At 41.2% G+C, this 26,241-nt stretch overlaps 1 protein-coding gene across 8 annotated transcripts in view; it reads left to right on the top strand.

Annotated features, from left to right (window-relative positions):
- The window catches only part of EFR3A (EFR3 homolog A), a 189,989-nt gene that overhangs the window by 39,588 nt on the left and 124,160 nt on the right, over positions 1 to 26,241 (top strand). Inside the window, exon 1 of one of the 8 annotated variants that reach the window (XM_073330117.2) lies at positions 8,539 to 8,542. The exons of the other annotated variants lie outside the window; for them this stretch is intronic. The gene's annotated coding sequence lies outside the window, so the exon portion shown is untranslated. Of the gene's footprint in view, positions 1 to 8,538; positions 8,543 to 26,241 lie in introns of those variants that run through there. 8 annotated transcript variants of the gene reach the window in all.

Genomic DNA, 26,241 nt, shown 5'->3' with positions numbered 1-26,241 from the left:
GGAGGCCAATACCATCGAATTGTGTCCACAGTACCCCAAATTCGAGCTGGCAACGTCGATTTAAGCGCTAATCCACTTGTCAGGGGTGGAGTAAGGAAATCGATTTTAAGAGCCCTTTAAGTCGAAATAAAGGGCTTCACTGTGTGGACGGGTGCAGGTTTAAATCGATTTAACGTTGCTAAATTCGACCTAAAGTCCTAGTGTAGACCAGGGCTAAAAGTAGCTGATTACTGTTTACCTTATTGAATCACATTGAGATCAGACTAGATGATCACAGTGGTCCCTTCTGGCCTTGGAATCCATGGGAATCTGCACATTTTCACATTTTTGGAGCTCCTTCTTGCTATGATCTCATTTTTGTGTCCGTTCTTGAAGTATAATCTTTATGGGCCATTAACTAGGGAATCTTTACCTTTTCATTGGTATGCCCAATTTCTAACCATATTAAATTAGCACATGTCCCTTCTGTCTGTAACTTGGTTCTCATCTGATTACCTTGTCTGTATGCTCATGACCAAGTTAAATCTGTTCTGTGAATCTCTCTGCTATAAATTTCACATTTATGTATTTTGTGTACAGTGGCAAATTGGAATTTGTATCTATGTATTAACATTAACAATATGGCCAGAATATCTACATAAACATATATACTAGGGCTGTCGATTTAATCTTAATATTTGCACTTTAAAACAAAAGAAATAGTATTTTTCAGTCCACCTCATACAAGTACTGTAGTGCAATCTCTTTATCATGAAAGTATAACTTACAGATGTGACCAAAAAAAAAAAAAATTGCGTAATTGCACTCAAAAATAAAACAATGTAAAACTTTAGAGCCTATAAGTCCACTCAATCCTACTTCTTGTTCAGCCAATCGCTAAGACAAACAAGTTTGTTTACATTTACGGGAGATTCTGCTGCCTGCTTCTTATTTACAATGTCACCTGAAATTGAGAACATGTGTTCGCATGGCACTTTTCTTGCCAGCATTGCAAGGTATTTATGCGCCAGATATGCTAAATATTTGTATGCCCCTTTATGCTTTGGTCACCATTCCAGAGGACATGCTTCCATGCTGATGATGCTTATTTAAAAAAAATAATGCATTAATTAAATTTGTGACTGAACTCCTTGGGGAAGAATTGTATGTCTCCTGTTCTGTTTTACTCTCATTCTTAAAAATATATTTCATGTTACAGCATGTTACAGTCGGATGATGACACAGCACATGTTCATTTTAAGAACATTTTCACAGCAGACTTGACAAAACGCAAAGAATGTACCAATGTGAGATTTGTAAAAATAGCTACAGCGCTGGACCCAAGGTTTAAGAATCTGAAATGCCTTCCAAAATCTGAGAGTGATGAGTTGTGGAGAATGCTTTCAGAAGCCTTAAAGGAGCAACACTTTGATGTGGAAACTACAGAACCTGAACCACCAAAAAAGAAAATCAACCTTCTGGTAGCATCTGACTCAGAAGATGAAAATGAACATGTCTTGTTCCACTCAGCTTTTGATGGTTATCGAGCAGAACCCATCATCAGCATGGACGCATGTCCTCTGGAATGATGGTTGAAGCATGAAGGGATATATGAATCTTTAGTGCATCTGGCATGTAAATATCTTGCAATGCTGGCTACACCAGTGCCATGCGAACAGCTGTTTTCACTTTCAGGTGACGTAAACAAGAAGTGGGCAGCATTATCTCCTGCAAATTGTAACCAAACTTGTTTGTGTGAGCAGTTGGCTGAAGTAGGACTGAGTGGACTTGTAGGCTCTAAAGTTTTACATTGTTTTATTTTTGAATGCAGTTATGTAACAAAAAAAATCTACATCTGTAAATTACACTTCCACGATAGAGATTGCACTACAGTACTTGTATGAGGTGGATTGAAAAATACTATTTCTTTTGTTTTAAAGTGTAAATATTTATAATAAAAATAATATAAAGTGACCATTGTCAACTTTGTATTGATTTCAGTTACAACACAATATATTCAAAAATGTAGAAAACAACCAAAAATATTTAAATAAATGGTATTCTATTATTTAACAGCGCAATTAATCACGGTTAATTTTTTAATCACTTCACAGCCCTAATATATACCTATATGTTCAGTATATTTGATTTATTTTGTAATTTGGAAAATATACCCAAATGTCTCTAGGTGTGCACACCTAAGTTCCTTCTAAGCTGTGTGGCTGTGCATCTGCCTATTAAGCCCCGCGCAGAGGCTCAGGGTTGTGGTGTGGAGAGGCACCTCTCCCTCACCATGGACTTGCTGGGGAATAGGAGTGCCTCGGCCCCAACCCAGCTCCGGCATGGACCTGCCGCGGCCAGGGGAGAGGTGCCTGTTCCTCCGCAGCCCAGGTAATGCTGTGGGGAGGGAGAGTCGGGGGGGGAGAGTGTGTGTGTCTCTCTCTTCTTCTCCTCCTCCTCTCCCTCCCCCCCAACATAGCCCCTGGGAAGCCTGGAGCCCTCTGCCCCATCCCTGAAACCTCCATCCCCGGAGCCTGCACTCCACCTCCCCGCACCCCAATCTTCTTCCCCAGCCCTGAGCCCCCGTCCCACACTCTGAACCCCTCAGCCACTCCCCCCCCACTTGAATTTTGTTACGTGCACCAATATGGAGGTGATGTGTGACACATCATCTCCATATTGGTGCACGTGACAAAATTAATTCTGCACATGCGTGGGAAAAATTAGACTGATTAGAGATTCTAAAAACACTTGAATATACATAACTTACAGGCACAGTCCTCTTGAAGCTGGTGAAACTACTCATGTGACTAAAAATTAAATTCTTGTAAATTTTTGCAGAATTAAACCTTAAATTTTGAGGGACAGTGAAATACAAGTGGCAGCTGCCATTTGACTGGTTATTCTCACTATTTGCAAACCAAAATAGGAGTCTGTAGAAATGGATTTGTGAAATGATGAAAGAAAACACAATTATAGTGGTGGTAGCTTAAGTTGCCACCTTCATAGGAGAATGCGCGCAAAAGAGTGTCACCTAAACAAAACTGACCATTAAAAACTGACAGGGAATTCAAGCCTTTTAGTCAATACTGCTTTGTTACCATGGTGAAAACTAAGTTTTGACCATATGTCAGGCTGGAAATGTCAGATCCAAGATATTCATACTCAGAACCTTTCAAGGAAAATTAGTGTCTGATCTTCATCTCAGCAGGACCTTTGCTTCCTGGCTCCTTCAACTTTTAAAATATCAGTCATCTTAAATAAACAAAACAATTACAAAAACATGAACATGGGTTCATACTTAAGTATCTATATAACTCCATGGTGATGCCAATGTGTGTGTTTCATTTCAAAATCTAATGCTATTCTTTTTTAATTGAAAAATTACCTTTTATCCATGAAAAAGTAAAAATTCTATTCGAGAGACAGAGTAGGTGAGTTAATCTTTTGGACCAACTTCTCTGGAGAAAGACAAGCTTGAAGCTACGCAAGACCCTCGGACCAACATGGCTACAACACTATAAACAAAATTCTATTTAGGAATTTGTGCTTAAGAATTTATTTTAATAGCAGTTTTGTACAAACATCGATTGTGGTAGTTTCTACTTCCATATCCTCATTTGTTAGCCACCCTGCCATTACCCCTGAGCTCCTCATTACCTTTATTAAAAACTGAATCAAAGTATTTGCTTATATGTTGGACCATGCCTAGATTCTTTAATCTCCGCCCTGTCCTCAGTGCCTAGCTGTCTCATTTCTTGTTTCCTTGGAGTATTTTATAGCATGCATATTTATTTCTTTCTCTAAGGTATGTCTACACTATGAAATTAGGTCGATATTATAGAAGTTTATTTTTAGAAATTGATTTTATCCAGTCGATTGCATATGTCCACACTGAGTGCATTGTCGGCAGAGTATGTCCTCACTACCGTGGCTAGCATTGACTTACGGGGCGGTGCACTGTGGGTAGCTATCCCACAGTTCCCGCAGTCTCTGCCACCCATCGGAATTCTGGGTTAAGCTCTCAATGCCTGAGGGGGAAAAAACATTGTCGTGGGTGGTTTTGGGTACACGTCATCAGTTGCCCCTCCCTTCATGAAAGCAATGGCAGACAATCATTTTGCACCTTCTTTCCGTGTGGACGCCATACTGCTTTCAGCAGAGGTTCAGTAGGACTGCTAACTGTCATCATGCATTGCTTCCACTGCAACTCTGCTCTGCTGCTATCTCAATAGCGAATTTCTCCATGTTGTCTGTCATGGGCTCTTCCTCAGGAAACCTGCGCAGTGCTACGGTGCTTCATCCACCGCTTCTGCTGCAACTCTGCTCTCCTGCTTTCGTGAATCCACCTCGCAGGTCCTCTCGTCCTTCTGTATAAATATCTATTCTCGTGGCATCTATCATCAGCCACCGCTTCTGCTGCAACTCTGCTCTCCTGCAGACACCATACCATGGCAAGCATGGAGCCCACTCAGATCACCGCGGCAGTTATGAGCATTGTAAACACCTCGCACATTATCCTGCAGTGTGTGCAGAACCACAACCTGCAAAAGCAGGAGAGGAGGCGATGGCTGCGTGGTGACGAGAGTGATGAGGACATGGACACAGACTTCTCTCAAAGTATGAGCCCTGGCAGTTTGAACATCCTGGTGGCAACGGGGCAGGCTCATGCCATGGAATGCTGATTCTGGGCCCGGGAAACAAGCACAGACTGGTGGGATTGCATAGTGTTGCAGGTCTGGGATGATTCTCAGTGGCTGCAAAACTTTCGCATGAGTAAGGGCACTTTCATGGAATTTTGTGACTTGCTTTTCCCTGCCCTGAAGCGCAAGAATACCAAGATGAGAGCAGCCCTCACAGTTGAAAAGCAAGTGGCGATAGCCCTTTGGAAGCTTGCAGCACCAGACAGTTGGGAATCAATTTGGAGTGGGCAAATCTACTGTGGGGGCTGCTGTGATCCAAGTAGCCAACACAGTCTCTGAGCTGCTGCTATCAAGGGTAGTGACTCTGGGAAATGTGCAGGTCATAGTGGATGGCTTTGCTGCAATGGGATTCCGTAACTGTGGTGGGCAGATAGAACGCATATCCGTATCTTGGGACCGAATCACCTTGGCAGCCAGTACGTAAACCGCAAGGGATACTTTTAAATGGTGCTGCAAGTACTGGTGGATCACAAGGGACGTTTCACTGACATCAACATGGGATAGCCAGGAAAGGTACATGACGCTCGCATCTTCAGGAATTCTGGTCTGTATGAACAGCTGCAAGAAGGAGCTTACTTCCCAGACCAGAAAATTACTGTTGGGGATGTTGAAATGCCTATAGTTATCCTCAGGGACCCAGCCTACCCCTTAATGCCATGGCTCATGAAGCTACACAGGCACCCTGGACAGTAGTAAGGAGCAGTTCAGCTTTCAGCTGAGCAAGTGCAGAATGGTGGTAGAATGTGCATGTGGACGTTTAAAAGCTTGCTGTCACAGTTTACTGACTCGGTCAGACCTCAGCGAAACCAATATTCCCATTGTTATAACTGCTTGCTGTGTGCTCCACAATATCTGAGAGAGTAAGGGGGAGACGTTTATGGCAGGGTGGGAGGTTGAGGCAAATTTCCTGGCCACTGATTACACGCAGCCAGACACCAGGGCGATTAGAAAAGCACAGCAGCGTGTGCTGCGCATCAGAGAAGCTTTGAAAACCAGTTTCATAACTGGCCAGGCTACAGTGTGACAATTCTGTTTGTTTCTCCTTAATGAAAACCCACCCCCTTTGTTCACTCTACTTCCCTGTAAGCCAACCGCCCTCCCCCTTTGGATCACCGCTTGCAGGGCAATAAAGTCATTGTTTCAAAATTATGCATTCTTTATTAATTCATCACACAAATAGGGGGATAACTGCCAAGATAGCTGGGAGGGATGGGTGAGGAGGGAAGGACAAGGCCACACTGTACTTCACTTCAAAACTTATTGAATGTCAGCCTTCTGTTGCTTGGCCCTCCCGCTCCCCCCGCCCTGCGTTCTTGGGCATCTGGCTGGGGAGGCTATGGAACTTGAGGAGGAGGGCGGGCAATTACCCAGGGGCTGCAGCAGCAATCTGTGCTTCTGCTGCCTTTCCAGACGCTGGAGCATATCAGTTTGATCCCCCAGTAGTCTCAGCATTGCATCCTGCCGCCTCCTCATCACGCTGCTGCCACCTCTCCTCTTGCTCCTGCAACCGCTCATCTTGCTTGTCCCTCCTGTTCTCTCATTCATTTTCTGCTTTCCTGGACTCTGCCATGGTTTTCCTCTACGCATTCTGCTGAGCTCGTTCAGTGCTGGAGGACTGCATGAGCTCAGAGAACATTTCATCGTGAGTGCATTTTTTTTCCTCCTTCTTATCTGCACTAGCCTCTGGGATGGAGATGAAAGCGGAGCATTGAAACATTTGTAGCTGCGGGAGGAAAAAAAGGAGAGTAGTATTTAAAAAGACACATTTTAGAGAACAATGGGTAGACTTTCATTGTGAACCAAGCTGTTAAGCACATGTGCTATGTAACGTTTCGGTACATGGTTGCATTCTGCCTCTTATATTGAGTGCCTGCCGGTTTGGTGTGAGAGATCACACACGCAGGGCCAGGCAACAGAATTCGGCTTGCAGGCAGCCATGGTAAGCCACAGCCTTTTGGCTTCTTCAACCTTCATAACATGTGGGAATGGTTTCAAACAGCAGCGCCCTCCTTTCCCATACCAAGCACCCGTTGGGTTGGCCATTTAAAAGGAGGGGCTGCAGTTTTCGGGTTAAAGTGCAGCACAAACCCAGCTAAACCCCTCCCCCCCAGTTCTCTGGGATGATCACATCACCCCTCCTCCCACCGCGTGATGAGTATCAGGGAAGATCCCTGCCAACCAAACATGAACAGATCAGCGAGAACGTCGTCTTCCCCCCCCCCCCCCCTTCGTGGCTAAAAGCGGGAATTATTTCTTTTCAGCCACAGGCAAACAGCCGAGCAGGAATGGCCACCTCTGAATGTCCCCTTAATAATGTCCCTGGAGGATTTCCGCTCCAACCCCAGACATGTTAACAGACTTTTCCAGTAGCTGTACTGGTCACGAGTGCATCCCAAGTCTTCAGGGCAAATTAATCATTAAACATGCTTGCTTTTAAACCATGTATTATATTTACAAAGGTACACTCACCAGAGGTGCCTTCTCCAGCTTCATGGTCTGGGAGCCTGCCTTGGTAGGGTATTGGCTCCAGGGTGATAAAGTTCCTGGCTGTGGGGGAGAACGGTTTCTCTGCTTGCCTGTTGTGCGCTATCCTCCTCATCTTTCACATCCCCAAAATCCTCATCACTGTTGCAAGGGGGGAGTCTTATGCAGTTATCTGTGGATAGGGGTGGGGTAGTGGTGGGGCACCCCCTAGAATTGCATGCAGCTCATCGTAGAAGCGGCATGTCTGGGGCTCTGATCCAGAGTGGCTGTTTGCCTCTGTTTTTTTGGTAGGCTTGCCTGAGCTCCTTAATTTTCACGTGGAACCGCTGCAGGTCCCTGTTATAGCCTCTGTCCATCATGCCCTTGGAGATTTTTTTCAAATATTTTGGCATTTCGTCTTTTGGAACGGAGTTCTGATAGCATGGATTTGTCTCCCCATACAGAGATCAGATCCAGTACTTCCCGTTCGGTCCATGCTGGAGCTCTTTTGCGATTCTGGGACTGCATGGTCACCTCTGCTGTTGAGCTTGCCACGCTGGCCAAACAGGAAATGAAATTCAAAAGTTCCCAGTGCTTTTCCTGTATACCTGGCTAGTGCATCTGAGTTGAAAGTGCTGTCCAGAGCGATCAAAATAGAGCACTCTGGGATAGCTCCCGGAGGCCAATACTGTTGAATTGCGTCCACACTACCCAAAATTTGACCTGGTGATGTTGATTTCAGCGCTAATCCCCTCGGGGAGGAGTATAGAAATCGATTTTAAGAGCCCTTTAAGTTGACAAAAATGGCTTGGTCATGTGGATGGGTGCAGGGTTAAATCGATCTAACGCTGCTAAATTCAACCTAAACTTGTAGTGTAGATCAGGGCTAAGATGATTGATTCTGCATTATATTACCACTTGATAGACCTTGACAAAAGTATTACACTGAAGATAGGCTAATATGCCCTAGTTTGCATGATCTATTTTCACATTTGTTATATTAGTAGTATTACAATCTATGAAGCAAAGTGCATGACACTTGGGCAAGTCTGTACAGCCCTGCTGATTGAGGTCTAGAGACTCTTATGACATAGTTTTTTAGAAGGGCAGGAGTTTTCAAGGTGCTGACTCAGTAGCAGGAAAAGAGGAATGCTGTGGGAAGGAAAAACCATTAACAAGAGTTTGTGTCAAGGTTCCTTCACCACTCTGAACTCTAGGGTACAGATGTGGGGACCTGCATGAAAAACCCCCTAAGCTTATTTTTACCAGCTTAGGTTAAAACTTCCCCAAGGTACAAGCTATTTTACCTTTTGTCCTTGGACCTTATTGCTGCCACCACCAAACGTCTAACAAATATAACCGGGAAAGAGCCCACTTGGAAACGTCTCGCCCCCAAAATCCCCCTATGCCCTACACCCTCTTTCCTGGGGAAGGCTTGATAAAAATCCTCACCAATTTGCATAGGTGAACACAGACCCAAACCCTTGGATCTTAAGAACAATGAAAAAGCAATCAGGTTCTTAAGAATTTTAATTAAAGAAAAAGTAAAAGAATCACCTCTGTAAAATCAGGATGGTAAATACCGTACAGGGTAATCAGATTCAAAACATAGAGAATCCCTCTAGGCTAAACCTTAAGTTACAAAAAGACACAAAAACAGGAATCTACATTCCATTCAGCGCAACTTATTTTATCAGCCATTTAAACAAAACAAGAAAAGGAGGACTTGTGGCACCTTAGAGACTAACAAATTTATATGAGCATAAGCTTTCGTGAGCTACAGCTCACTTCATCGGATGAATGCATCTGATGAAGTGAGCTGTAGCTCACGAAAACTTATGCTCATATAAATTTGTTAGTCTCTAAGGTGCCACAAGTACTCCTTTTCTTTTTGCGAATACAGACTAATATGGCTGCTACTCTGAAACCTGTCATTAAACAAAACAGAATCTAACGCATATCTAACTAGATTGCTTATTAACTCTTTACAGGAGTTCTGACCTGCATTCCTGCTCTGGTCCCGGCAAAAGCAACACATGGACAGAGAGAATCCTTTGCCCCCCACCCCCCTTCCGGCCTCCAGCTTTGAAAGTATCTTGTCTCCTCATTGGTCCTTTTGGTCAGGTGCCAGCGAGGTTATCTTTAGCTTCTTAACCCTTTACAGGTGAAAGAGTTTTTCCTTTGGCCAGGAGGGATTTAAAGGTGGTTAGCCTTCCCTTTATATTTGATAGTTTGAAAGAAATAAGTAAACCAGGATAAAAATGTGTATGAGGGAATCAAGAGCAACACTGGGGAGTGGGAGGGAGAGGAAGGGTTGATGGCAGGGAAGTAGAGCAGCCAGCAGAACTGAGCAAAGGAATGTAATTGGAGAAGGAAAGTACTTGTGGTAACTGAATATTTTTTATATAATGGATTGAAATTCTTAAGGGACCATCAGGAAGATGAAACCTGCAGTGGGGGATTCATTTGAATTGCTCAGTAGATTTGAAAGAAACATTTGATTGAAGATATTTAATGTTAAACCTTATGTGAGCTGGATGTTTTTGTACTTGATTTAAGTTGTTAAATTTAACTTACTGTTAAGTTTCTCACTACTTTTTGTGTAGTATGTTCTGGTTTTTAAATTTAATTGAAAGGTTTAAAGTGTGTAACATTTAGAATTTCCTTATGGCAATATAGTTATATGCAATAGTATTGCCTTTTGAATCCAGAAAGATGTAGGTAGGAGTCATTTGCTTGTAAGGAATTAGTTCCTTTGACATACTATGTTTTAAAAGTGGTTTCTCTTTGAATGAAGCTGGTTCAAGGTTTTAAGCCCATGTAAGACTCCTGAAATGGAGTAATTATTTTAAGCAAAGCTGTTGAGAAGGCTAAGTCTTCAAATATTGTGTATGATTTGGGTAATATGGATAAATACTTTGATTTGCAGCAAGGACTGTTTAAGCATATACAATATATAATTGATTAGCTTGTTGTAAAATTCAGGGTATAAAAAGAGGTCAAATGAAATCTATAGAGTATCTTCCGATCTTTTGTGATTAGCCTGTGTAATTGATCTCCATCTTGGAGAGTGAGAAGACTTGTAAAACTATAAGCAGAGCACTGTGTATTATCTAAGTAGATGTGCTTTATGGGGTGGGATGGCTTTGTCACAGCATCTTCTTAATGTGCCATTTGTGTGAGATAGATGAAAAGGTGAGATCTGCTGCTGAAATTTTTAGCTGATTTCTTTTAAAAATAACAGAAACAAACAAAACAAAAAACTCATTGCAACTGGAAGTCCAGTATCCAGACTAACCTATTGCCTTTGGAGCAGCCTGAAGCCATACAACACTAAGCTGTTAGCATGTCAGGTCTCTCAAGATATGGATGGCTGGATTGGGCTTGGAAAAGATATCTCTAAGGAAAATGAAGGTGCTGTAGGAAGCTGTGGTGGCAGTTTAGTAGCTCTCACTTTTCCTTTGTCTATATCAAATAATCTAGCATTGGTGAAGTGAAGGAGTGAGTCTGTGCTCATCATTGTCTTCTGCTCTTTAGTGCCATCCAGACTGTATTGGTAGTAACTAGGCCACAGAACAAATTTACTTTAATTTTTTCTTTATTCTGACAATGCTGGTATAGACACCTGCTTAAGGTAAGAATAGAAGACAGATCTATAGTCTTAGTTTGGAACCTTTCTTCTTAGTAAATTACGCAAGAAACCGACCAGTTCGCTTTCAGCTATGGATGGACAGTAAGGGGTATGCAAAGTCAGTGAGGTGTTGGTTCCTAGATGCCTGAAAGAGAATAAATGTGTCTGTTCTGTTCAATTCTGGATCACAAAAAAGGGCCCCCCCCCAGGATTTCTGTAAGCAGTGCATCTGTGTCTTGAGATTTTCAATATCAGTAATTTATGCATTTGATATCTGTTAAAATGTCTTTTGTGATCCTTACCCAGTGATAGTCACACAATCTGCCTAATCTTCCTTCTCAACTCTTGCATTATATTTGTTAAGATATTTTCTGTGGTATAATAAAATTTCCAAAGACATTTGTCACAGAGGTTGCTAAACTGAGACACTTATAAAGGTATTTGTAGAGCAAAGTTCTGAGAAACAAAAATGAAAAACAGTTCACCAAATTTCTTGGGATGTCTCATGTGAAATTATGGTGAGGTTCATGTCTGCTTGCACCTCCCCATATTCACTGGTATTTTGACAAAATTGTCAACTTTGTCAAAAGAATATTTCAGTTGTTTGGATTAGGATAGAGAATTCAGACTTTGATTGCGGAAGCTTATAAAACTAAAATGGAGAGCTTTCATTTGTCATGTAATCATGCCTATAAATTAAAAATCTTCTATTTCATGGTCCAGAGCAAAAGCCTAGCATTTTTCACATAAAAGATTCTCAGGTGAGTGAGTCATCTGGTTGAAGTAAAGCTCTGATTTCATTACCAGGAGGGTAACATTGAATGACTTTTCTAAATTACTGTGTTAGTAAAAAGATTTCCAACTGTTGAGTATTTTGCAGCTTTATAGGCTTATGAACCATAACAAGTTTTCACATCTACGGATGCAGTTGTAATTATGCACCATACATGAGTTTTTATGCTTTCAGCTCTGAGGCTGATTGAAGACTTTTCCTGATAGGCATTCAGTGTGTATTTCAAGACTGCTTTAGATAGTAGCATTGAATAAACCTTATTTAGAACTGTCTACCTTCATTTATAGTGATCATTTTAACTTGACTTGTAGCAAACAATTACTGATCAACTCAGAATGTGGTGACAATCATATGTCTTCATGGAAAGTTTTGTGGAGTCTCCCATTGAGTTCAACAGATGAGTAGCAGTAACATATTGTGGGTCCTCAGCTGAGTTCAAAGACCAATTTTGGGCCTGCATCCCTGTCTGCAAGCTTTCCACCATATCAAAGTGCAGCCTCCCAGGGAAGGAGAGAAAGTATAAACTCCTTTAGTTATGTTAGCATAGTGCTGTTGGCTTCTACCGTTTTTTCTAATTTTATCCTGAGTTGAAAAGAGTTGTAGCAAACTGTTCCAGTGCAAGCTGAGAAGAAACACTAACCTCCCACTACCATTGTTTACTTTTCAGCATATTCCTGAAAAATAAATGCCACTGGGAAAGTGTGAGTTTTTTAAAACTTCATGCATGGTTTCCAAAGGAAATATTAAAAAAAAAACAAAAAAAAACCAACCTATCACTGATGCTATTGGATGCCAGAAAACTTTTGAAGCAGTTACTGAATTTAAATATCTGGGTATTTAATTAGGATTAGAATTTCATAAAATCATAGAATATCAAGGTTGGAAGGGACCTCAGGAGGTCATCTAGTCCAACCCCCTGCTCAAAGCAGGACTGATCCCCAATTAAATCATCCCAGCCAGGGCTTTGTCAAGCCTGACCTTAAAAACTTCTAAGGAAGGAGATTCCACCACCTCCCTAGGTAACGCATTCCAGTGTTTCACCACCCTCCTAGTGAAAAAGTTTTTCCTAATATCCAACCTAAATCTCCCCCTCTGCAACTTGAGACCAGTACTCCTTGTTCTGTCATCTACTAGTACTCAGAACAGTCTAGATCCATCCTCTTTGGAACCCCCCTTTCAGGTAGTTGAAAGCAGCTATCAAATCTCCCCTCATTCTTCTTTTCTGTAGACTAAACAATCCCAGTTCCCTCAGCCTCTCCTCGTAAGTCATGTGTTCCAGTCCCCTAATCATTTTTGTTGCCCTCCGCTGGACTCTTTCCAATTTTACCACATCCTTCTTGTAGTGTGGGGCCCAAAACTGGACACAGTACTCCAGATGAGGCCTCACGAATGTCAAATAGAGGGGAACGATTATGTCCCTCGATCTGCTGGCAGTGCCCCTGCTTATAAATCCCAAAATGCCATTGGCCTTCTTGGCAACAAGTGCACACTGTTGACTCATATCCAGCTTCTCATCCACTGTAACCCCTAGGTCCTTTTCTGCAGAACTGCTGCCTAGCCATTCAGTCCCTAGTCTGTAGCGGTGCATTGGATTCTTCCGTCCTAAGTGCAGGACTCTGCACTTGTCCTTGTTGAACCTCATCAGATTTCTTTTGGCCCAATCCTCTAATTTGTCTAGGTCCCTCTGTATCCTATCCCTACCCTCCAGCGTATCTACCACTCCTCCCAGTTTAGTGTCGTCTGCAAACTTGCTGAGGGTGCAATCCACCCCATCCTCCAGATCATTAATGAAGATATTGAACAAAACTGGCCCCAGGACTGACCCTTGGGGTACTCTGCTAGATATCGGCTGCCAACTAGACATGGAGCCATTGATCTCTACCCGTTGAGCCTGACAATTTAGCCAATTTTCTACCCACCTTATAGTGCATTCATCCAGCCCATACTTCTTTAACTTGCTGACAAGAATACCGTGGGAGACCGTGTCAAAAGCTTTGCTAAAGTGAAGGAGCACGACGTCCACTGCTTTCCCTTCATCCACAGAACCAGTTATCTTGTCATAGAAGGCAATTAGATTAGTCAAGCATGACTTGCCCTTGGTGAATCCATGCTGACTGTTCCTGATCACTTTCCTCTCCTCTAAGTGCTTCAGAATTGATTCCTTGAGGACCTGCTCCATGATTTTTCCAGGGACTGAGGTGAGGCTGACTGGTCTGTAGTTCCCAGAATCCTCCTCCTTCCCTATTTTAAAGATGGGCACTACATTAGCCTTTTTCCAGTCATCTGGGACTTCCCCGGATCTCCATGAGTTTTCAAAGATAATGGACGATGGCTCTGCAGTCACATCCGCCAACTCCTTTAGCACTCTCGGATGCAACGCATCCGGCCATGGACTTGTGCACGTCCAGCTTTTCTAAATAGTCCCGAACCACTTCTTTCTCCACAGAGGGCTGCTCACCTCCTCCCCATGCTGTGCTACCCAGTGCAGCAGTCTGGGAGCTGACCTCGTTTGTGAAGACAGAGGCAAAAAAAGCATTGAGTACATTAGCTTTTTCCACATCCTCTGTCACTAGGTTGCCTCCCTCCTTCAGTAAGGGGCCCACACTTTCCTTGACTTTCTTCTTGTTGCCAACATACCTGAAGAAACCCTTCTTGTTACTCTTAACATCTCTTGCTAGCTGCAACTCCAGGTGTGATTTGGCCTTCCTGATTTCACTCCTGCATGCCCGAGCAATATTTTTGTACTCCTCCCTGGTCATTTTTCCAGTCTTCCACTGCTTGTAAGCTTCTTTTTTGTGTTTAAGATCAGCAAGGATTTCACTGTTAAGCCAAGCTGGTCGCCTGCCATATTTACTATTCTTTCTACACATTGGGATGGTTTGCCCCTGTAATGTCAATAAGGATTCTTTAAAATACAGCAAGCTCTCCTAGACTCCTTTCCCCCTCATATTATTCTCCCAGGGGATCTTGCCCATCAGTTCTCTGAGGGAGTCAGAGTCTGCTTTTCTGAAGTCCAGAGTCCGTATTCTGTTGCTTTCCTTTCCTCCTTGTGTCAGGATCCTGAACTCGACCATCTCATGATCACTGCCTCCCAGGTTCCCCTCCACTTTTGCTTCCCCTACTGATTCTTCCCAGTTTGTGAGCAGCAGGTCAAGAAGAGCTCTGCCCCTAGTTGGTTCCTCCAGCACTTACACCAATTTCTTATTATTAAATAATTTAATAATAATTTCTTATTATTAAAGCAGTCCCATTGGTTACTAAGTTGAATTCAACTTCTCTGTATGGATATTCAAAGTTCCCTATGATCTTAGCTACTTAAGAGGTCAGTACTCCCTTGTTGTCTATGATTTCTTACAACTGCTGAGCTCTAGTTGTATGCTGAAAATGTTAACTCATGAGGAAAACTTGTTAGTGCAGGAGACTCAACTTTTACAGGAGCTGGAGATAGACTAGGGAACTCACTCCAAGGAGAGAGAAGAATGACCATGAAACCAACTACTTTCAGAATTCACTGCAAACCTCATTTTCTTCAGTTTTTCCCTCCATTTCTTCATAAACACAAAACACGTCCATTCACACACAAACGTGAACAAGCAAACAGAACCTATGTACTAATCAAGTTGTTTTTTCAAGACTATGAAGGATGGAGAGTGTTGCTTCTGTTTTTAATTCTTGGGAGGCACAAAGGCTGAGGGGGCGGGGCCATAAAAGAGGCTAGGTAATATCAGAATGAGTGAGTGGACACACAATCTTTGTTCAGATTGTTAATGAAAAGATCTTCTCTATCCAAACTGTAAGATTTTTGACAGGGATTCTTATAGGTAAGATGCCAGGAAAAAAAAAACTGGCATGTGACAGAGGCACAATTTTTTTCCTTACCTATTTTTTAACTAAGGGCAAAAAATGCTGTTTGGCTGTTCAGAACTTCTTTGTAGCTGTCTTAATTAAAAAACAAACCCTAAAACTTGCAGTGTGCATTAACTAAGCCTTTTATGTTAAAGCCAGGTTAAATTTAAGATGTTTCTGTTCATAGATTGCAGTTAAATATTTCACTTTGTTATATAACTTTTCATTACACCAAATTCAATAGATTGGGATTTTACTCTTTTGATTTGCAATATAATGGGATTTAGTCATGTGGTCAGCTTTTTGGATAAACTAAGCTGCAATCCCCATGCAGTTCAGTATTTTTACTCTGTAAAACCTGAGTAGTCAATAATTAGAATACCGTTCAAATCTGGCATGGGTAGATTTATAATAGTTTTGAAGGGGCTTCTAAAAACACTTCAGTGGATGTTTTTTAGTCTGCCACAAGTGACTATCATGTGGGAGACAAAAGGATAAAATAATGCAAGGACATAGGAATACATTTTAAAAAAAACCCTTCTAAATATTTAACCATAAGTGGAATTTCTACTCAAACAGTCTTCACTGCACCAAGGCATCTGTGAGAAGAGACTTTATAATGGATTTTAATTTAGTAGTACCCTCATAAGGATGGCCATATTGGGTCAGACCAAAGATCCATCTAGCCCAGTATCCTGTCTTCCAACAGTGGCCAGTGCTAGGTGCTTCACAGGGAATGAACGGAACAGGTAATCATAAAGTGATCGTCCCGTCACCCATTTCCAGCTTCTGGCAAACAGAGGATAGGGACACCATTCCTGCCCATCCTGGCCAATAGCCACTGATGGACCTTGTGACACTGCACCCTATATTCTTCACAGTGATAATATTATGATTATGACATAATTATAGTGTATTTTATGCAAGATCAGTCATGTGAGGTGCCATTGGAAATGTTATGATTTGCTGAATATGATTATCCTATTTGTGTGCATATATCATTTTTGTTTATGAATATTGACTACATATCTGTATTCCACATGTGTAGTTACACCTGGGTAATGCCCACTAGACAAGATACTTTTTTGAAGCCTGTTATAATAGTCTTGGCCTTCACAACATCCTCTGGCAAAGAGTTCCACAGGTTGACTGTGCCTTGTGTGATGAAATACTTTCTTTGTTTGTTTTAAACCTATTGCCTATTAATTTCATTTGATGACCCCTAGTTCTTGTGTTATGAGAAGGAGTAAATAAGACATCCTTATTTACTTTCTCCACACCAGTCATAATTTTATAGACTTCTATCTTATCCTCCCTCCTTTGTCATCTCTTTTCTAAACTGTAAAGTCCCAATCTTATTAATTGCCCCTCATATAGAAGCTGTTCCATATACCACCTTTGCTTAAACTATAAGGTATTATATACAGGTAGTTCTAATGTGATTAGTCTCCTGACTTTTAAATAGGTGTCCCTGTCCTTAAAATTTAACATTCTTGTTTAAAAGTCTGTTTTGTAAGGCTTTCTTATTAGCCAGGAATTTATTTAAAAAATATGATAAACTTGCTAATTATACTAAAAGAAATCCAAATTGGTAGTTTGGTACTACCACTGTAAAGTGATATACAGCAGCTGAATTAACAGAGGTTTTCCTAAAACTAGTCTGTTTCTCTCTCCTGTCATCTCTCATAGAAATGGAAGGCTATGCATTACATGAAAGTTTGATTTTAATGAGACTGGTCATGTAAACTCATTCATAATATATCCTGTTTACAGTAGGTGGTGTTAACAGAATATGATACTTGGGTTGTCTTGTGTTTGGTAGTTTTATGTTGATGTCACATGGAAAGCTAATTAGGTAAGTTTAGTGTCTTCTAGTACATTACATGAATACTGCTAAATTGAGCAGAAAAGATGCTGAACTGTTGAAAAAGGACAGCTAAAAAGAATAGAATGCATGGAAAGTAACCTCGCATACAGGATGAGGCAATATTTTCAAGTTCCGACAGTTGAGCAGGAAAATACCTACGACTACAATCCTGCATGGGAGCCAAGTCCATTTATACATTTGGGTAGGTGGGAAAAAATCACTTACTATTTTGGTGATGTGCAACATTTCTCACTGTGTGGTTTGTAGAATACTTTTTTATTTAAAAAACAAAAGACAATACTCTTCGTAAATTCTTAACAGGTAGTCTATGAAAGCTTGATTCAAGAGGACATATATTTGAATTCTAGGAAAATGTTAAAGCTAGTGTTAATCTACTGTGTAAGACTTTTACATGGAATATAATGTACTGATACAGTTTTTTCCACTGACCTAACTTCAAGTTTCATATATTGATTTGCTAATGAATTTTATTTTTCCCATTCTACTTTTTTTGCCATAAGCAAACCAGTTCAGGGCACAAAAGCATGCCAGAATCTTTTTCTTTGTTCCTGTTGCATAGATGGTAAAATGTAGTAAATATAACACAATTGAAAGATACTACGGGAAATCTGCAGTGGGGAAAAAGGTAAAACCGACATGTTTCAAGTCTACTGTACCAGAGATTTAGCTTGATGTTTAGTTTGGCAAATTCGTTTGGCTGAACAAAATTCAGTGCGGGGAGGATATTCACCACACAAGGGCAGAAATTGTGTCCTGTTGCTCACATGGTCTGGCTGCCAGAGTGAGTCAGCAGAGCAGCTCATAAATAAATGTCAAGATCATATCCTCTCCGTTATTTTACATTCAGATTATATAGCTTCAATTGTCAAAAACACTGTTTTTAGGCTTGATGTTGTAGCTCTTGGTGTAGAAGAGTTGCCTTTGGTAATGAGCTTTTAATTTGGCCTTTCTTGACAGTAAATGGAAGAAAGGGACACAAGTATGTGAAAGATTAAAAAAAAGAAAGTCTTTACTGGAATGAACAGTATTTTCATTAATTGTGAAAAGAAAAGGAGGACTTGTGGCACCTTAGAGACTAACCAATTTATTAGAGCATAAGCTTTCGTGAGCTACAGCTCACTTCCTCAGATGCATATCGTGGAAACTGCAGCAGGCTTTATATATACACAGAGAATATGAAACAATACCTATTCCCACCCCACTGTCCTGCTGGTAATAGCTTATCTAAAGTGATTTCCAGCACAAATCCAGGTTTTCTCACCCTCCACCCCCCCACACAAATTCACTCTCCTGCTGGTGATAGCCCATCCAAAGTGACAACTCTTTACACAATGTGCATGACAATCAAGCTGGGCTATTTCCTGCATAAATCCAGGTTCTCACATCCCCCCCCACCCCCATACACACACAAACTCACTCTCCTGCTGGTAATAGCTCATCCAAACTGACCACTCTTCAAGTTAAAATCCAAGTTAAACCAGAACATCTGGGGGGGGGGGGGGTAGGAAAAAACAAGAGGAAACAGGCTACCTTGCATAATGACTTAGCCACTCCAAGTCTCTATTTAAGCCTAAATTAATAGTATCCAATTTGCAAATGAATTCCAATTCAGCAGTTTCTCGCTGGAGTCTGGATTTGAAGTTTTTTTGTTTTAAGATAGCGACCTTCATGTCTGTGATCGCGTGACCAGAGAGATTGAAGTGTTCTCCGACTGGTTTATGAATGTTATAATTCTTGACATCTGATTTGTGTCCATTTATTCTTTTACGTAGAGACTGTCCAGTTTGACCAATGTACATGGCAGAGGGGCATTGCTGGCACATGATGGCATATATCACATTGGTGGATGTGCAGGTGAACGAGCCTCTGATAGTGTGGCTGATGTTATTAGGCCCTGTGATGGTGTCCCCTGAATAGATATGTGGGCACAGTTGGCAACGGGCTTTGTTGCAAGGATAAGTTCCTGGGTTAGTGGTTCTGTTGTGTGGTATGTGGTTGTTGGTGAGTATTTGCTTCAGGTTGCGGGGCTGTCTGTAGGCAAGGACTGGCCTGTCTCCCAAGATTTGTGAGAGTGTTGGGTCATCCTTTAGGATAGGTAAACCTACTGACCGCTATTCCTACCTGCATGCCTCCAGCTTTCACCCTGACCACACCACACGATCCATCGTCTACAGCCAAGCTCTGCAATACAACCGCATTTGCTCCAACCCCTCAGACAGAGACAAACACCTACAAGATCTCTGTCAAGCTTTCTTACAACTACAATACCCACCTGCAGAAGTAAAGAAACAGATTGATAGAGCCAGAAGAGTTCCCAGAAGTTACCTACTACAGGACAGGCCTAACAAAGAAAATAACAGAACGCCACTAGCCGTCACCTTCAGCCCCCAACTAAAACCCCTCCAACGCATTATTAAGGATCTACAACCTATCCTAAAGGATGACCCAACACTCTCACAAATCTTGGGAGACAGGCCAGTCCTTGCCTACAGACAGCCCCGCAACCTGAAGCAAATACTCACCAACAACCACATACCACACAACAGAACCACTAACCCAGGAACTTATCCTTGCAACAAAGCCCGTTGCCAACTGTGCCCACATATCTATTCAGGGGACACCATCACAGGGCCTAATAACATCAGCCACACTATCAGAGGCTCGTTCACCTGCACATCCACCAATGTGATATATGCCATCATGTGCCAGCAATGCCCCTCTGCCATGTACATTGGTCAAACTGGACAGTCTCTACGTAAAAGAATAAATGGACACAAATCAGATGTCAAGAATTATAACATTCATAAACCAGTCGGAGAACACTTCAATCTCTCTGGTCACGCGATCACAGACATGAAGGTCGCTATCTTAAAACAAAAAAACTTCAAATCCAGACTCCAGCGAGAAACTGCTGAATTGGAATTCATTTGCAAATTGGATACTATTAATTTAGGCTTAAATAGAGACTTGGAGTGGCTAAGTCATTATGCAAGGTAGCCTGTTTCCTCTTGTTTTTTCCTACCCCCCCCCCCCCCAGATGTTCTGGTTTAACTTGGATTTTAACTTGAAGAGTGGTCAGTTTGGATGAGCTATTACCAGCAGGAGAGTGAGTTTGTGTGTGTATGGGGGTGGGGGGGATGTGAGAACCTGGATTTATGCAGGAAATAGCCCAGCTTGATTGTCATGCACATTGTGTAAAGAGTTGTCACTTTGGATGGGCTATCACCAGCAGGAGAGTGAATTTGTGTGGGGGGGTGGAGGGTGAGAAAACCTGGATTTGTGCTGGAAATCACTTTAGATAAGCTATTACCAGCAGGACAGTGGGGTGGGAATAGGTATTGTTTCATATTCTCTGTGTATATATAAAGCCTGCTGCAGTTTCCACGATATGCATCTGAGGAAGTGAGCTGTAGCTCACGAAAGCTTATGCTCTAATAAATTGGTTAGTCTCTAAGGTGCCACAAGTCCTCCTTTTCTTTTTGCGAATACAGACTAACACGGCTGTTACTCTGAAACCTTTCATTAATTGTGAACACTGTAATAGCTGTATGGAAAATGTATTGAGAAAGTGTTTTCTGTATTTATCTGTATTTCAAATAAATCTCAAATTATTTTGCTTAAGTTACTATGAGTTATGCAATTGTTCTAATTTAGGAAAATAATCCTATAACATTCCAACATCTTTGCTGAAGTGTGGTGCCCAGACTTGGGCATTCACCTCCACCTGAGGACTCACTGGTGCTGAGTAGAGCAGAACCATTACTTCCCATACCTTACACATGACACTTTGGTTAATACACCCCACAATATATACCTTTTTCACAGCTGCATCCAGTTGTTGACTCCATTATCCAAGTCATTAATGAAAATGGGTAGATCCCTGAGGGACTCCACTGTCAAACTGGGAGGAAGTATCTAGTGAACTGTTGATAACTCTGAGTACTGTCTTTTAACCAGTTGTGCACCCACCTTATGGTAATTTCATGTCGACCACATTTCCCTAGTTTGCTTATGATGATCTTTACTTCAAATTTTTAGTGTTCTATAATATGTACCTGATTTAGCCAGTTGTTACATATTCAGTCTTGTTCCCTTATTTTAATCAATATAAAATATTACAAAATGTTGTACTGTACAAAACAGGTTTCTTTAAGATAATTGTAGATGTCCTTTTAAAAAATATCACATAAACCATTTACTTGGTTGATATTTTGCTGTGGACGATTCTTGTGAAATGTAGTAAGTTTTTCCTCAGTCCTATAGTGAGATCTTGGAAGAGTGAAGTAATATTTCTGTTCTCATCCCAATCTGTGGAAATGATCTATTATACTGTGTTTTCAACTATGTATTCATGAATCAATCAAAGGACTCATGGAGGTAGACTGAAGGATCAAGTGCTTAAAAACAAATTGTTGTAAATTTCACAATTGTTGTTTGCAAGTTACATAAGATAAAACCAATTAATTAAATTGTCAGAAAATAGGCATAACTGAAATTGAATGCGGCTCTTCCTTCCCAAATGGAAAGTTAATTATTAGGAGGGAGAGAAGAGGTGGATAGGGTAACAGTATCTAGTGCTGTACAGTATCTGTAATGGAGAGGGATACAGCAAAATTAGACAAGGAGTTGTGTATCTATTACAGCTCCTCTTGACTGGTAGAAAGCAAGAGTGGAAAATTCCTGACCAGTTATTGAGTTTGAAACCAGTGGATAGCTTGTACTTTGACCTCCCATACGTCTTGTTGGATGATAAATATGGCTAAAAATGACACCGGTTTCTCAGTTGCATAGAGATCCAAATGTTGAGTAAAGTCATACAACTACAGATATAACCTTCACCCCATCCCCTCATAAACACTGCCCCTACCCCCAAACAAATGAACTGCAGTCGTCAAGGTAGTACCAAGACATTCTTAAGTCTGTTTTGTTTTAACGTGGGCGTTGTTTTCGCTTAACAACCTCATCTACTTTAGCAAAGTTTTTGTATGTTTGAGTTAGATGTTAGATATCTAATCTCCTCTAAAGTGTTCACCACCTCCTACCCCATTATACTGCTTGCTATTTGAGTAAGTATTGTGTTTTTGAGTTTTGAGAGGCAAGCTCCCACTGATTTTTGTAGACAATTACTAATATTAGCTTACCTCTAAATAGCTCCTGTGCTTCAAAGCTGCTCTACTGTGGATCTGGGACTTGACCAATGAGTTGGAATCGCATCATATCTCACCCATTTCCGGAATACTTAAAATTAGATTGGATAAAGTGCTTAAAAATACTGTAGGGAATAAATCTGCACTGGTAGAGGAAGGTACCAGATGGCTAGCTGGCTATATTCCATTTTTGGTTTTAAATGTGCATTATTACTTTAATTGCTGTTTCTTGTCATGTAAATTATAATAGGTTTTTATTCCTTTGAACAATCTGGTTGCGCTCAATCCCAGGAAAAAAGCGAACTATACCTAACCCATATTCTCTTGTCTTTATGAACAGGAAATGTGATGTGTGTTGCTTATTATGTTAAAGAGAGACTGCATATTTTACTCTAAGAATCTTTTGATATATCTGAGTAGAACGTTGTCATACTGTGATTGACAATGGAAATGTGGCAAGAAGATGGAGGAACAGGCATTTTTAAAAGTATAATTTCATGTAGTTGTCTTAATAGCCTACAAACGATAGACAGATGGGAAGGGAGCATCTTGGTATATCTTGGTTTGCATATTGCATTCACAGAATAATTAATCGGCTACTAAATATCAGATTAATTTTATTGCTTACTGTAATTTACAGATGTAAGTATGAAGTGTGTGTATACACATACAATAATATGCCCCTTCCTTATATTGTGAAAGGATAATTCAGAGCCAAGATAAGGCAATAAATGGAGCAGTTCTGGTGCAATTTATTGTCTTGTTTGGAGATGTTTGCATTTTTCTCGTCGTCCCCAACCCCCGTTTAATCTAATTTACAGTGACAAAGACATTTCTAGGACACAGTGTTTCCCAGTACTCAAGAAGTTCGCCTACTGTTTCTGAAGTATTTACAAAGGGATTATGACACCTTTAGAACAGAACAAGTATCTGAATGCTTTTCTGTTAACCATGAAAAGAAATACTTTCAGCAGTATATTCTTAGTTGTTTTTTTCTCTTAACAATTATTGGTTATTAAGAGTATTGGTTTGGGCTGTGGGAATATTCTTGTTTGAGCATGAGATTATAAGTAAATCATCTGCTGTAAAGTTAATGTCTGACTTATGACATAGTTGCCCCAATCAAAGTGCATTACATATGTATTTCGGAATATTAAACTGGCCTTAACAGTCACCTGCAATCTAACATTGTTGTTCCTGTGACCTTCCCCAGGATGCAATATGAGCTGTTGGGTCTCCTCAGCTCTCCAGACTGAGATGCTTTTTACACTGCTTTTCTCATGAATAACAAAACTCTCTAGGTGCTGATCACTCCCAGCTACCAGCATGTAAAGTTACTCCCTAGCTGAGTACATGAATGCTGTGCCCAGCCATCCATAAAGAAGTACAGGGCGACACTTGCATGCCCCTCAGTCCCAGTCTCGCCCATCAGAAATATGTCTTGTACCTTCAGTGGACTGTCTAAACTCATTTGTCATTATCAACAAAGGGTAATGAATATGCATGAGTTCCGTTGACCTGACTGAAGTGTTTGGGAAATCTTTAATCAAACACAATGATTTAGGTAAGAGTAAAACAAGTTTATTAACTAAAAAAAAGATAGATTTTAAGTGATTTACATGTGGTAAGTTACAAAGGTCACAATTGGTTGCAAAAGAAATAAAAAATAAACATGCAGTGGAATTCCTAAACTTTAACAAGCTAAGTAAGATTTGAAGCACATGGCTTTCTCACTTCACCAGATGTTGCAGGCAGTTGTTATAGAATCATAGAAGATTAGGGTTGGAAGAAACCTCAGGAGGTCATCTAGACCAGTGGTTTCCAAACTTTAACAACCTGTGAACGCCTTTCAATAAAATGTCAAGTCTCGCAAACCCCTTCCGAAAAATGAATATTTCCAGGGATTTTCTCCTTTACCTGAGTATAAATTATAAAAGCAGTGATCTTGGAAATATAAAGTTTGTTTTTATGACATGCTTATTACACACTATTAATTATTATTTATTATTTATCATTACAGTATTTTTATTATATTATGAAAACGGCAACTCTCTTCCAAGATCTCACTTTTGTAGCTTATATCACTTTGAATAAGCCTGTTATAAGACAAGGCTCCTATGTTTCATCAAGGAGTATCAGATGTGAAACAACATGAAGGTATTTAAGAAGTCAACTCAAAGAGTTCCTCCTACACAAGCATTCAGGTCTTGAGCAGTCCAAGCAAACAACACCTGTTACATCAAAGCTTAAACTTGTTCTTCATAATAATTTTTAAAACCGTACTAGGTACCTATTTAATTTTAAAAACAGCAAAAAATATCCACCTCCCTTTCCATTTCTTATAAAGAGTCTTGAAGTTTAAATCTCCTCAGTGTTATAGATATGCTTGCTTTGATCTGCTTAGCTCTTGGAAGTCCAGGGGCTCCAGGCTGCTAGCTCCGTGCTGTCCAGGGCTCCTAGGGACAGCTCTATCTGCCATTAGGGAATTTTTTCCGGAGAACCCCCTGTAACATTTCACAAACCCCACTTTAGGAACCACGGATCTAGTCCAATCCCCTGCCTAAAGCAGGACTGATTAAATCATCCCAGACAGGGCTTTGTCAAGCCAGGCCTTAAAAACCTCTGAGGATGGAGATTCCACCACCTCCCCTAGGTAACCCATTCCAGTGTTTCACCACCCTTCTAGTGAAATAGTTTTTCCTAATATCCAACCTAGACCTCCCCCACTTGAACGTGAGACCACTGCTCCTTGTTCTGTCATCTGCCACCAGATGAGAATAGCCTAGCTCCATCCTCTTTGGAACCCCCCTTCAGGTAGTTGAAGGCTGCTATCAATCCCCCCTCACTCTTCTCTTCTGCAGACTAAATAAGCCCAGTTTTCTCAGCCTCTCCTCATAAATCATGTGCCCCAGTCCCCTAATCATTTTTGTTGCCCTCCGCTGGACTCTTTCCAATTTGTCCACATTCTTTCTGTAGTGGGGGAACCAAAACTGGATGCAGTACTACAGATGTGGCCTCCCCAGTGCTGAATAGAGGGGAATAATCACTTCCCTCAATCTGATGGCAATGCTCCTAGTAATGCAGCCCAATATGCCATTAGCCGCCTTGGCAACAAGGGCACACTGTTGATTCATATCCAGCTTCTCGTCCACAGTAATCCCTGGGTCCTTTTCTGCAGAACTGCCACTGAGCCAGTCGGTCCCCAGCCTGTAGCAGTGAATAGGATTCTTCCATCCTAAGTGCAGGACTCTGTACTTGTCCTTATTGAACTTCATCAGATTTCTTTTGGCCCAATCCTCCAATTTGTTTGGGTCACTCTGGACTCTATCCCTACCCTCCAGCTAATCTACCTCCCCCCGAGCTTAGTGTCATCTGTGAACTTGCTGAGGGTGCAATCCATCCCATCATCCAGATCATTAATGAAGATGTTGAACAAAACTGATCCCTGGGGCACTCTGCTTGATACTGGCTGCCAACTAGACATCGAGCTGTTGATCACTATCCATTGAGCCCGATGATCTAGCCAGCTCTCTGTCCACCTTATAGTCCATTCATCCAATCCACAGTTCTTTAACTTGCTGGCAAAAATACTGTGGGAGACCGTATCAAAAGCTTTGCTAAAGTCAAGGTATATCATGTGTACCACTTTTCCCATATCCACAGAGCCAGTTCTTTCATCATAGAAGGCAACCAGGTTGGTCAGGCATGACTTGCCCTTGGTGAATCCATGTTGACTGTTCCTGATCACCTTCCTCTCCTCCAAGTGCTTCAAGATGGATTCCTTGAGGACC

The sequence above is a fragment of the Lepidochelys kempii genome, chromosome 2, assembly GCF_965140285.1.
Source record: "Lepidochelys kempii isolate rLepKem1 chromosome 2, rLepKem1.hap1, whole genome shotgun sequence".
Lineage (NCBI taxonomy): Eukaryota > Metazoa > Chordata > Testudines > Cheloniidae > Lepidochelys > Lepidochelys kempii.
This window is presented reverse-complemented; position numbering and strand designations above follow the sequence as displayed.